This window comes from Urocitellus parryii, chromosome X (genome assembly GCF_045843805.1).
Source record: "Urocitellus parryii isolate mUroPar1 chromosome X, mUroPar1.hap1, whole genome shotgun sequence".
Lineage (NCBI taxonomy): Eukaryota > Metazoa > Chordata > Mammalia > Rodentia > Sciuridae > Urocitellus > Urocitellus parryii.
In genome coordinates, this window is record NC_135547.1 from 92,961,750 (window position 1) to 92,976,155 (window position 14,406).

Consider the following 14,406-nt stretch of genomic DNA (forward strand, 5'->3'; position numbering starts at 1 on the left):
AATCTCCTTGACTTTGTAATATAATAAGAAAATAAATAGGACATTTTTCCCCTCCCAATGAGGGAAAAACACAAGAAAGGAGGGAAAAGGGAAAGGAAACTGTTATAGATAAAGGCACAAGGACATATCTACCAAATATAATGTGTAGACATTGTTTGGATCCCTGTAAAAATACTTTTTTTAGAAAACTGGGGAAATTCACACTCACATACATAGAGCATATTAGGTAATATTAAAGAATTTATGGGCTGGGGATGTGGCTCAAGTGGTAGCGCGCTCGCCTGGCATGCGTGCGGCCCGGGTTCGATCCTCGGACACCACAAAGATGTTGTGTCCGCCGAGAACTAAAAAATAAATATTAAAAATTCTCTCTCTCTCTCTCTCTCTCTCTCTCTCTCTCTCTCTCTCTCCTCTCTCACTCTCTTTTTTTAAAAAAAAAAAGAATTTATCAGTGCTCACTTTGGTAGTACAGATACTGAAATGGGAATAATAAAGAAAATATTAGCATGGGCCCTGCACAAGGAAGTCACACAAATTTGTGAGGCATTCCCTATTTTTGAGAACATGATGCTAAGTGAAATAAGCCAGATTCAGAAAGTCAAGGATTGAATGTTTTCCTCTCTTAGGTGTTGGGAGGGAGAGGATCTCACAAAAACAGAAGAAAGAACAATAGAGTAGAGAAAGGGGATCAAGAAGGAGGCAGGAGGAGAGGGCATGGGGAAGTACTGGGGAACAAAATCTACTAAATCATGCTATGTGTCTGTGTATGAACATACTACAATGAATCCTGCTTATACATATAATTGCATTGCACTAAAATAATAATAATAAATAATGGGATATGAGAAGAACTAGTAGATGGTGGAGGAAAGGAGAGAAAGGGAAGGTATTGGGGAATAAGACTGATCAAATTATGTGCATGTATGAATATGGTAAAATGAATCCCACTATTATGTGTAATTATAATGCACCAATAATTTTTTTAAAAAAGGAAATGAAAAACAGAAATTTTTCATTTTGTTAGGTGTGATAATAGCATTGTGGTTTTTTATAGGTGAAAAGAGCCATCAGTTAAAATATTGAAATGTTTTAAAATTATTAGGCTAGTATACAACACTATAGGAAGAAAATATATACCTAGAGGAATCAAGTGTCTGGTTCCTTTAGCAACTACAGCTCTCATTATATATAACTTATGATCTTGGTTAATATAACTTCCCAGGAGATAAATCCACTTTCTCTCTGCCATCAGATTGTGTTTCTGAGAATTCAAGTTAAAGGGCAGCCTCTATGACATTATGGTTTGAACCTTCTATGAGTTAACCCAGGTGACATCCATATCATCATTATTATCAATAGACTTTGGAATCTATATAACCAAAAAATTTTCATGGAGTACAAAGTTCAAGAATATATTTTTTAAAAATTCAGTTCATGGGCTGGGAATGTGACTCAGTGGTAGAGTGCTTGCCTAGCATGCTCAAGGGCCCAGGTTTAATCCCCAGCACTACAAAAAAATTCAACTCATATCCTATGCATCTATTTTTTCTACGCATTTATCATAAACAGAACATCAGAATATACTATTTCAGCTTTATGATGCTTTTCCTTTTCCTTTATAACTTCTACTTTTTCCCCACATTTTTAATTTTGTACTATAGTTGTACTATAATTTCTATTTCTTTAAAGAAATCTGAAATTGAAAATAAACCCAGATTGAAATAACTGTCTCTATCCTTCCACAAATTGGTCTTAGTTTTTGTATCTTAGTATCACCAACTGATATCTGCAATATGTATGCTACAGAAATTGGAAGAACCTAAGAGCACAAGAATCATATGCTGGTGCTTATAAATACAAATTTGATTCACACATTTATTGAGCTACTCCTACAGTGTAATTTTCCAAATTTTGCCATTTCCATCCTCAGGCATTCTAGCTCAAATAATCTTTTAAATAACATGCCTGGAATGTGTCACAATTTTTTATCTACCTGAGCTATCAGAATGTCACTGGGACTGGGAATGTACCTCAGTGGTACAGTGTGTACTTAGCATATTCAAGGCCCTGGGTTTGATCTCTAGCACCATACAACATACAAATTTTATACACACACACACACACACACACACATACATTTTTTTTCACCTAAAAGACCATTCTTATTTCTTCCAAATGACTTTTTAATCTAGTTTGAACTGTTTGTGAACATATAAATTTCATGAAAAATATACCAGAAACAAGCTCCAATACAGTATATAAGAATTTCATTATTTACAAAGCAAATTATAATCATCCTAGTCATTAGCAAAGTAGCTTAAAGTGATTTATTCAGTAATGTACAATAAATACTGTATTTATCCAGGTTTACATAATATATTAGGAGGAGCATTTGTCTATAGCATGAGACTATAAAAGAGGTACTTGTTTTCCAGTTCAATTTTGTAACCTATAAGCAACATGATCTTGAAAAAGTCACTTTAACTTTCTGGATATTCAGTCACTCAACCAACATTGAACACCCAATATGAGCCAGGCATTGCTTTAGACACTAAGTGAATATGACCAGCTCTTTCCATAAAGGAAGTAAATATTTACCTAAATAGATAAATTTAAAACAACCAGTCAACTCTAATAAGAGGTTCTGAGAATATTCTGGAAACACAAAGGAGGAACCTAGTGGGGTGGAAGGTTTCCTGTACAAAGTTAGAATGAATGATCCAGGCATGGTGGCACATACCTGTAATCCCAGCAACCCAGGAGGCTGAGGAAGAGGATCACAAATTGGAGGCCAGCCTGGGCAATTTAGTGAAACCCTTCTCAAAAAAAAAAAAAAAAAAAAAAGGGCAGAGGATGTGGCTCAGTGGTTAAGTGCCCCTGGATTTAAGCTCCAGTATGGGAGAGGTTAGGAGGGAGAAAGAAGTGGGAGTGGGGAGGGAGAAAGAGAGAGATGAATGAATGAATGAGTGAATATGAATAAGATACAGTTTACCAGAAAAAAAGAGATGGAAATAAAGGATTCCCCCACTTCCCATGCCAGACAAAATACACAGAATTAACAAAGTAAAATTCTTCAGAAAGCAGGGAGAAAACTGGTCTGGTGTTATCAGTATCAATGGAATAGTAGTAAATGATGCCAGAGAGGTAGGCAAGGTCACATTATAAATCTCATAATTTATCCACGGGAAATAGGGTACCAGAGAAGGAATTAAATAAGCTCAATTTACATTTCAGTTAGATTACTCTGTTAAGAATAAGAGATTGTGAAGCATAAATCTGAGGGGCTGATAGAGAAAGAGCTGGAACTAGAGTAGTAGTTAGGAACAGGAGGATGGGATGAAGATGAGAATTATTGAAGAAACAAAATCAGCAGATTTTTTGGTAATTTAATGGCTAAGGGAGGTAAGGCAGAAGAAAGTGGGAAAAAAGATTCTTCTTAGGGAAATGATACTTCCCTGGTTCAGTGCTTCTACATTATAACACACATTAATACATTCTTCAGCACAGCCCAGCATGTGGACTTATCCATATTTGTGGGCTGGGGACATACTTTAGTAGTAGAGCACTTGCCTAGCAGGTACAAGGCCCTGGTTTCGATCCCCAGCACTAGAAAAAAAAAAGTAGCCAGACTTATGAGTATTTGTGAATGTATACATACCAATGAAATAAGTTTTGCAAAATAATACTTACCATTAATTTATGCTATGCTCCCAAATATTTTCTATTATCCCCACAAAACATTGCTCTGGTTCATGTGATTGGATGCTAGCAGTGCCATAAACAGAAATGAAAAAATACAGAAGGTAACACAGGTTTAATGTAGAAATATTCAACCAATTCCATTTCCAGGATTTTACAGGTGACCCACAAAAAGAAAGGTATAGTGTTTCAGTTTGGTCTCCAACAAGATGATGAATTAATATAGTTGCTTGTTCCATTGCCCAAGATCAACCCCAAACATACCAAGAAAGGAACTCACTAAGAAAGGGGAAAACCATGACCAACCCTTACACAAATGTGTGGGAGGATAAAATATAAAAGGAACTTCTGGGATTTCTGCTCTTGCTTCCTGCACACCACCCCTGATGTAGACCTCCAATCCAGACTTCCTTGGGAGTAATTCAGGGCAGGGAAGAAATACTGTGCTAGATGTAAAGCTAGGAAAGCAGGTAAAGACTAACCAGGGCAATTGCTTCCCTTCCATACCCCTGGAAGTGATGAATTTAAATATAAGGAGAGGGGTTATGAATATATAGCTCAGTGGTAGAGCACTTGCCTAGCATGTATGAGGCCCTGGGTTTGATCCCCAATGCCGTAAAATAAAATCAAATCTAAGGATTGCTCTCTAATGCTGTTTCTCTCAATAGGTCAAATAGGTCCCCAAATTAAAACAATAATTACACACAATAAATAAATTTGAGTTCCACATTGAGGATGTAGAATAAATTTACATTTTCCTCAAACACACATTAAATATTTTTTTAAAAATCATGTACTGGGCTGTAAAGCAAGCCATAGCAATTTTTAAATTGCAAGTTTTTGGATTTGGGAATATTTGCATAGACTTTATTGGTTGAATAACCCTAATCTGAAAATCCCAAACTTCTTTATTGGTACATATTAATTATACAGAATGGTGAATTTCATTGTGACACATTGGTACATGCATATAATTTGATCAATTTTATTCCTCAATACCTCCCTTCCTCATTCCCCCAGTCCCCTTCTTCTACCCTATTGATCTCCCTTCTACTTTTATGACATCCCCTTTCCCCTACTTTTTTCCAACTTGTTTCCACATATGAGGGAAGACCTACAGTACTTATCTTTCTGAGAATGGCTTACTTCGCTTAACATAATATTCTCCAGTTCCATCTGTTTTCCTGTACATCACATAATTTTGTTCTTCTTGATAGAGGAATAAAACTTCATTGCATATACATACCACATTTGCTTTTCTATTCATCTATTGACTGACACCTAGACTAATTCTTTAACTTGGCTATTGTGAATTGTGCTGTGATAGATATGGATACACATAAACCTCTAAAGTATGTTGACTTTAATTCTTTTGGATAAATACCAAGGAGTGGTACAGCTGGATTATATGGTAGTCCTATTTTTAGTTTTTTTGAGGAAACTTCATACTGATTTCCATAGTGGCTGTGGTACTTACATTCCCACCAATAGAGTTTAAGAGTTCAATTTTTCCCTATACAATTGACAGTATTTATTATTACTTGTATTCTTGATGATTGCCATTCTGACTGGAATGAGATAGAATCTCAGGGTACTTTTTTGTTTTTATTTTGGGGATTCCAGGGATTGAACTCAGGGGCACTCAACCACTGAGCCACATCCCCAGCCCTATTTTGTATTTTATTTAGAGACAGGTTTCACTGAGTTGCTTAGCATCTCGACATTGCTGAGGCTGGCTTTGAACTCACAATCCTCCTGTCTCAGCCTCCCAAGCCACTGGGATTACAGATGTGCACCACTGTACCTGGCTCACAATGTAGTTTTGATTTTGAATTTCCCTGATGGATAAAGATGTTGGACATTTTTTTTTCAAATAATTGTCAGCCATCTGTATTGAAAAGTGTCTGTTCAGTGCATTTGACCATTTATTGAGTGGATTATTTGGGGGTTTGGGGGGGTTTTAGTCTTTTGAGTTCTTTATATATTCTGGACATTAATCTTGTTTGAAAAGTAGCTAGAAAACATTTTTTCTCATTCTACAGGCTGTGTCTTCATGCTGTTGATTGTTTTCTTTACTATACAGAAGAGTTTTACTTTGATGCTATCCCATTTATTGATTCTTTCCTGAGCTATGTTTATTATTTCCTGAGCTATAAGAGTCCTATTCAGGAAATTGTTACCAGTGCCTATATGATGAAATGTTTCCCCTACATTTTCTTCTAACAGTTGCAAAGTTTCTGGGATTAGGTCTTTGATAGGTTTTGGGTTGACTTTTGTGCAGGGAGAGAGATGTAGATCCAGATTCATTCATCTACCTTTGAATATCCAGTTTCCTCAGCACCATTTGTTAAGGCAGCTATTCTTTCTCCACTGTATATTTTTGGCATCTTTGTCAAAAATCACATGACTAAGTATGTAGGTTGATCTCTGAATGCTCTATTCTGTCCCTTTGTTCTACATGTCTGTTTATATGCCAGTCCCATGCTATTTTTGTTACTTTGGTTCTATAGTCCAATTTGAAATTGGGTATTGTGATGCCTCCAGCTTTGCTCTTTTTGCTCAGGATTGCTTTGGCTGTTCTGGGTCTTTTGGTTTTTCCAGATGAATTTTAGGATTGTTTTTACTAGTTCTGTGAAGAATGTCATTGGTATTTTAAAAATATATTTATTTTTTAGTTGTAGGTGGACATAATATCTTTATTTTATATTTAGGTGGTGCTGAGGATTGAACCCAGTGCCTCATGCATGCTAGGTGAACACTCTACCACTGAGCCACAACCCCAGCCCCATCAATGGTATTTTAATGGATATTACATTGAATCTGTGGATCACTTTTGGTAATATGGCCATTTTAACAATATTAATTCTGCCTGTTCATGAGTATGGGAGGTCTTTTAATCTTCTAGTATCTTCAATTTCTTCTTTCAGCATTCTGTAACTTTCTTATAGATGCTATTTACTTCTTTGGTTAGCTTTATTCTGAGGTACTTTTTAACATATCACAAGTGGAGTTTTTTTTTTTATTTCTCAGTGGATTCACTATTGGTGTATAGAAAAGTTATTAATTTTTATGTACTGATTGTATATCGTGCTACTTTGCTAAATTTATAAGTTCTAGAAGTAGAGTTTTTTCTTTAGTATAGGATCATATCATTTGACTTCTTCCTTCCCTATTTATATTCCTTTTATTTTGTTCTCTTGCCTAATAATCTGAGTAAAATTTCAAGTACCATATTGAATAGGAGTGGTAAGAGCAGGCATCCTTATCTTGTTCCTGATTTTAGAGGAAATGCTTTCAGTTTTTCCCTATTCAGTATGATGTTGGCTTTGGGTTTGTCATATATAGCCTTCATTGTTGAGGTAAGTTCCTTCTATTCCTAGTTTCTTCAGGGTTTTTTTTCATTAAGAGATGCTGAAATATGTTGAAGGCTTTTTCCTGCATCTGCTGGGTTGATCATATAATTTTTGTCCTTGGTTCTTCTATTTATTTGGTGTATTATGTTTATTGATTGGCACATGTCGAGCATACTATCTTTGCATCCTTGGAAAGAAACCAACTTGATCATAATATTTGATCTTTGTAATGTGTTGTTGAATTCAATTTGCTAATATTTTATTAAGGATTTTTGCACCTATGTTTGTCAAGGATATTGTTCTGCAATTTTTTTCTTTGAAGTGTCTTTATCCAGTTTTGGTATCAGGTTAATACTGATTTCATAGAATAAGCTTGGAAACATTCTCTCCCTTCCTATTTCATGGAATAAATCGAGGAGCATTGGCATTGGTTCTTCACTAAATATCTGGTTAAACTCAGCTATGAGTCCATCTGGTCCTGGGTTTTTCTTGGTTGGAGGCTTTTTATTACTACTTTCATGTCATTGCTTGTTATTGATCTGTTTAGGTTTTCTGGAATATAAATTTTCTTTTTTTGAGAGAGAGAGAATTTTAATATTTATTTTGTTTTTAGTTTTCGGCAGATACAACATCTTCGTTTGTATGTGGTGCTGAGGATCAAACCAGGCCGCATGCATGCCAGGCGAGTGCGCTACCGCTTGAGCCACATCCCCAGCCCTGGAATATAAATTTTCAAAGTAGTCCCTAATAAACCTGAGACTTAAGTTGTTTCAGTTGTGCCTGTTTTAATATTCCCATCTTTCCCTCTAATTTTAATAATTTGGGGGGTCTCTCTCTCTCTCTCTCTCTCTCTCTCTCTCTCTCTCTCTCTCTCTCTTTTCTCTGTATAGTTTGGCTAGAGTTTATCAATCTTGCTTATTTTTTTCAAATAATCAATTATTTATTTCATTGATCCTTTGTATTATTTTTATAGTTTCTATTTCCTTAATTTCACCTCTGATTTTCTTTTTTTTTTTAATTTTTTTGATATTTATTTTTTAGTTATCGGCGAACACAACATCTTTGTTGGTATGTGGTGCTGAGGATCGAACCCGGGCCGCACACATGCCAGGCGAGCGCGCCACCACTTGAGCCACATCCCCAGCCCACCTCTGATTTTCTTTAGGGGTGGGTACTGGGGATTGAACCCAGAGGCATTTTACCATTGAGCTACATCCCCAGATCTTTTTTATTTTTTATTTTGAGACAAGGTCCCACTAAATTGCTTAGGGCCTTGTTGATTTACTGAGGCTGGCTTTGAATTTGCTGTCCTCCTGTCTCAGCCTTCCAAGTCACTGGGATTATAGGTGTGCACCACATGCCCAGCTAGAACTTTTAAAAGTTAACCTTTTTGGAATTGTGGAGGCATTTTATTACCCTGCTTTCTTATGTTTCCTGTGCTTTAATATTGAGATTTGCACATTTGCTGGGATGGATATCTCTTCCACTGTTATGTAAGGGCCTCTTTAGTGAGCTACTTTATCTTACCATGTACCAAGGACCAGGGGTATATCTCAGCATCAAAGCACCCATTCATTGTGTTTTAGTGCTATGATGAATCCCTAGCACTGTTTTGGGAGGAGATAAGAATCACCAGTAACTGCAACTACTTGAAAGCAAACAGTATACTAGTAAATGATAAAAATTTATTGAAAATGTTCTCTATAACTCCACTAGTCAAAAAGTGGAAAAGTGGAGTAATACTCTATAATAGGCTGAAAAAAAGTAAAATTAAACTATATAGAATATGAAGAGAAAGAAGAAAAGACAAAGAAACCCCACAACAACCAGGAAGGCATGAAGGAAGAAAGAAACAGAAGATAAAATAAGAGTAAAAAGGAGAGAATATGCAAGAGAAAGCAAAGGCAGAGTTAATAAATCCAATTAACATATTAGAACATTAAAAAGGTACATAAAATTAGATAAACACACATATTGTCAAATAGTAAGGGGAAACCTATCAAATCAACAGAGAGGACAACCCCAGTGAAACAAAACAAAACAAAAAATAAACTTAAAAGTAAAGAGTCTAAAATTACTCTTTGCCAAGATATTTGAAGTGGAAATTTCTTACTGGGCCTTCAAGCTTTGGATTCTGCCAGATAGGAGGTATAGTAAGTGCCAAAGCCTCAGCTACATGATCTCTGAAGTATCTGGGTGTGGAGGTAGCAATTGTACCAGCTGTCTCTGCTCTGAGTTGGGAGCTGTATAATCAGTATTTCCCCATCTAGCTCAGCATTCTGCTACAATAACTGTCCAAAGGGTGGGCACAGTGGCACACGCCTATAATCCCCTCTGCTCAGGAGGCTGAGGCAGGAGAATCATGAGTTCAAAGCCAGCCTCAGCAAAAGCAAAGCACTAAGCAACTCAGTGAGACCCTGTCTCTAAATAAAATACAAAACAGTGGGGCTGGGGCTCAGTGACAGAGTACTCACCTGGGTTCAATCCTCAGCACCATATAAAAATAAAATAAAGGTATTGTGTCTACCTACACACACACACACAAAAAAAAAAAAAATAGAGCTGGGGATGTGGCTCAGTGGTAGAGTGCCCCTGAGTTCAATCCCTGCTACCCCTACAAATAAAGCTTCAGATTTCAGAGCATTTTGGATTTTTAGATTAGGGACACTCAACCTGTACTATTAAAGAAATACACACAGTGAAGTGCTCTTTCAAAGATAACAGTAGGCCCTGTAAAAACGTCAAGACTAGTAGCCTGCCCAACATTGACCCTAATAAGAAAAGCAGAAAGAGACATAACAAAAGAAGAAAATTCCAGGCCCATTTCACATGCCCATACATGAAAACAAAATTAGCAAATTGAATCAATCCCATGGAAAGAGAAAACACCAAATCAAGTTGGGTATATCCCAGGTTGTGTGGTGTTAGAAAATCTTTAAATGTAAACCATCGCTATATAACATCAACTTAATCTTAAGTCCTGTTGCCCTCCCACGTGAACTCTGTTCTTTAGTAAATCTGAAATACTGACTGTGATGTATATGTGGCCTTTGATTCCCCTTGACCCAGAATACCTTCTCCCAGTTCTACTTGTCTGTCTGTGAAACAGTTTCTGTGAAGCTTTCCAGGTTCCCTCAACTGGAAACATGCTCCCTTTCCTGAGAACCTACATTACATTAAATACCAATCTATGTCCCTTCCTGTAACATAAGTTTTAGGCTGGAATCCTGAAACCAGTCTATTTTTTTTTTCAAATTTTTAATTTGAAAGATGGAGTCTCACTAAGTTGCTGAGACTGGCCTCAAACTTGGGATTCTCCTGCTTCAGCTTTTCAAGTAGCTAGAATTACAGGCATGTGCCACTGCACCCAGCTTGCAATCAGTCTATTTAAAACTGAAACATTTCTCCCAACATTACCTCTTTATTTTCCAAAGTGCTTGGCTTCCTTCTGACATACTATATATAAATTATAATTTTTATGTGTCTACCGTCTGCCCTCCATGAGAACATAACTTTCATGAAGAACTGATCTGTTTAATTCACCCTTGTTGTCCCCAGAACCGAGAACAGTGTTCAGTTCTACCAAAGCACTTCACACATACTTGTTGAATCCATTTTGATCACTTAAAATTTATTACCTTAGAGTGTAACTTGCAATAGGTGTTCTACATGTGTTATGTGAATAGTAACTAAGCTTGATAATCATACATCTCTTAAGGGGAACTTGAAGCTTCTCCACACCTCATCCTCAATCCCATCCCCAAAGAAATGGAACTCTGACATTGATCAAGAACAAAATGGTAGGGTTTGCCAGGTATGGTGACACACATCTGTAATCCCAGCAACTCAGGATGCTGAGGTAAGAGAATCACAAGTTCAAAGCTAGCCTCAGTAACTTAGCAGGACCCTGTCTCAAAATAAAAAGGACTGGGGACTTAGCTCCATGGGTTCAATCCCTAGTACCAAAAAAACTTTTAAAAGTAGGGTTGTAGGTATAGCTCAGTGATATAGCACTTGCCTTACATGCACAAGGCCCTGGGTTCAATCCCCAACATCACAAAAAGAAAAAAATTGGTTTTTTTAGTGACATTTAGTTGGGTCATTATTCAAGCTGGCCAATTTCTGAGTAGGAAAATAAACTATAACCATACACAAAGCTGGCAGAGGTCCTCTTTTTAATACCTGACCTGGGTCTTTCCTTTTTACATTCTCTTCTTTCCTACACCTGAATAAAAAGAGGTTTAGGCTGCATTCCACTTGGAAAGCTTCTGGAAGGGGATGGGAATATAGTCATGAGCAGGCTAATGGGATCTTGATCCAGTGTAGGCCTTAAGGTGGAAATAAGGAACAAGAAAGAGTGGTTTAAGTCAGTTCTGCTTTAAACCTTAAGCAGGGTAAAAACATTTTATGCTTCTCTTTCTGGCACCAAGTCAACTCCCACAGAGGGGCTGGTAAAAATGAAAGTGCCAACAAACAGAGAGAGGTAGGGAAAAGGAGCAGGAGTTGGCCTATTTTTACCACGCCTCAAGATCAATGGGCAAGAGGAATCCTCATGCATGTTTGTCGTTTATATAACTGTACCAGAAACTTCTTAAAACTTTTATGTAAAATTTTGTGAATGTTGGGCTAGGGTTGTGGCTCAGTGGTAAAGCACTCACCTAGCATGTGTGAGGCCCTGGGTTTGAACCTCAGCACCACATTAAAAAAAATAAATAAAATAAAGGTATTGTGTCTGACTACAACTAAAAAATAATTTTAAAAAAATTGTGTTTTTTCTGGGGATTTGATTTGGGGTTCAAGATTCTGGCCAAATGATTTTGTCTAGACACAGGTAAGTTTAAACATTTGCAAGCATATTTATATGAAAATTAAGTAGGTGAAAAAAAACACAACTGGGGGCTGGGGTTGTGGCTCAGCGGTAGAGCGTTGCCTAGCCTGGGTTCAATCCTCAGGACCACATAAAAATAAATGAATGGAATAAAGGTATTATGTCCAACTAAAAAAATTAATATTTAAAAAAAGAAAAAAAACACAACTGGATAAAAATAAATCAGGGAGGGGCTGGGGTTGTGGCTGAGTGGTAGAGTGCTCACTTAGCAGGCACTGGGTTTGATCCTCAGCACCACATAAAGGTAAACTATACTGTGTCCACCTAAAACTAAAAATAAATAAATAAATAAACATTAAAAAAAAAGAATTCAACATGAGGTGCAATGGCACATATCCGTAATCCCAGTGACTTGGGAGCTGAGGCAGGAGGATTCTAAGCTGGAGTCCAGTCTTGACAACTTAGTGAGTCTCTGTCTCAAAATAAAAAAGTCTGGAAGTGTAGCCCAGTGGTAGAGTGCCTCTGAGTTAAATCCCTAGTACCACCATCACCAAAAAGAAAGAACTTAGCTGGTGTTTTTTTTGTTTTTAATGTATTGTTTAGTTGTAGTTTGACACATTACCTTTTTATTGATTGATTGATTGATTGTGCTGGATCAAACCCAGGGCCTAGCACATGCTAGGCAAGTACTCTACCACTAAGCCTCAACCCCAGCCCTTAGCTAGTGTTTTTTACATGACAATTGATATGATATAGTATGCTATATACAGTATTAAACTGACAAATTTCAACTACATAAATTGGCATTGAGATTTCTTGTTGCAAATACAGAAAGTCTATTCTTAACTTCTATTTATTTATTTATTTATTTATTTTAAAGAATTTTAATATTTATTTTTTAGTTTTAGGCGGACAAAACATCTTTGTTTGTATGTGGTGCTGAGGATCGAACCCGGGCCGCACGCATGCCAGGCGAGCGTGCTACCGCTTGAGCCACATCCCCAGCCCCAAACTTTTAAATTACTGAGCTGTTGTCTTATTGATAGGCTCAGACTTTGTTATGGATTTAATGTCTGTCCTTCACCCCAAAAATTTATGTTGAAGTGCAAACCTCCAGTGTGATGGGTTTTTAGAGGTGGGGAGGCTTTGAGAGGTTATTAGGTTTAAATGAAGTCATGAGAGCCCATCATGATGGTATTAATGCCCTTTTAAGAATAAAAAGAGGGACTGTGGCTCAGTGGTAGAGCGCTTGCCTAGGATATGTGAGGCACTGGATTTGAGTCTCAGTACCACATATAAATAAATAAAATAAAGATCCATCAACAACTAAAAAAATTTTAAAAAAAGGAATAAGAAGAGACATCAAGTGTTCTCTCTCTCTCCAAGAGCAAGAAAGCACACAGAGAAGAGGCTATGGGGTACAACAAGAAGGCAGCCATCTATAAACTAAAAAAAGAAGCCCCAGCAGATGCTGGATCTTCTGGCACCTTGATCTTGGTATTCCCATGCTCTAGAACTCTGAGAAATACATTTCTGTTATTTAAGCTACCCAGTCTGCAGTATGTTGCTATGGCAGCCTGTCTCAATCTACTCCAACAGCAAAGGCCCTCTTCTCTTTGTGCTTTTACCAGGCTTTAGAGTGTGTGTGTGTGTGTGTGTGTGTGTGTGTGTGTGTGTGTGTGTATGTGTGTGTATGTGTGTGTGTGTGTGTGTGTGTGTGTGTGTGTGAGAGAGAGAGAGAGAGAGAGAGAGAGAGAGAGAGACAGAGAAACAGAGAACACATGCACATGCATACACTAGAGCAACTGCACTTGTGTGATAGCTCTCTGGCGAATCTTCTTAAAAGGACACTAATCCTTTCAGATCAGAGCTCCACCCTTATGACCTCATTTAACCTTAATTACTTCCTTAGAGGCCCTATATCCACATACTGCCACATTGTGTTGGGAGAGGGTAGGCCTTCAACATAAGAATCTGACAAACATTCAGTCTGTAGCAGCTGCCAAAACTAAGGATTTAAATGTAATTTATTATTTTCTCTGTACATTCCAGCTTTCCTAACTCTTGGAGCAAAATTAATCATATAGCTAAAGAGTCTATAGCTAAATAATTCTGTAGTATAAAATTATTTGAATTGTCAACCCAGTCTTCAATGGAGAAACAAGATTTATGCTGCTGTGCTTTCTCAATAATGCCTGAAAGTTGCTCAAAGCAAAAAGTAATAATAAAGCAACCTGAAGCTTAGACCCATAATAACCTTGCAAGTTACTGGTTCTCAAATAAAGTGCCTAAAATCACACATATAAAAAGATCATGCTTTAAATTACTTTTTCATATGAGCCATTTATAGAAGTGAGCTTAGATTAGACTGTATTTCTTACTATAATTCTTAAAAGGTAATAGGTCTGGGGATATAGTTCAGTAGTAAAGCACTTACCCTAAGTTATATCCCCAGCACCACACACATAAAAGAAGACCCTGAGTTCAATGCCTAGCACCACAAAAAAGGTAATATACTTTCAAAAT

The 14,406-nt window shown here is 37.0% G+C and overlaps 1 protein-coding gene and 1 non-coding gene across 4 annotated transcripts in view; one reads left to right on the forward strand and one right to left on the reverse strand.

Moving 5' to 3' along the window:
* Positions 1 to 14,406, reverse strand: part of Rp2 (RP2 activator of ARL3 GTPase) — a 45,325-nt gene that overhangs the window by 25,523 nt on the left and 5,396 nt on the right. The gene's annotated exons all lie outside the window — the stretch shown is intronic.
* LOC113200351 (U6 spliceosomal RNA) lies at positions 452 to 558 on the forward strand. The gene has a single exon (XR_003303041.1). It is a non-coding gene; the product is annotated as a U6 spliceosomal RNA (small nuclear RNA).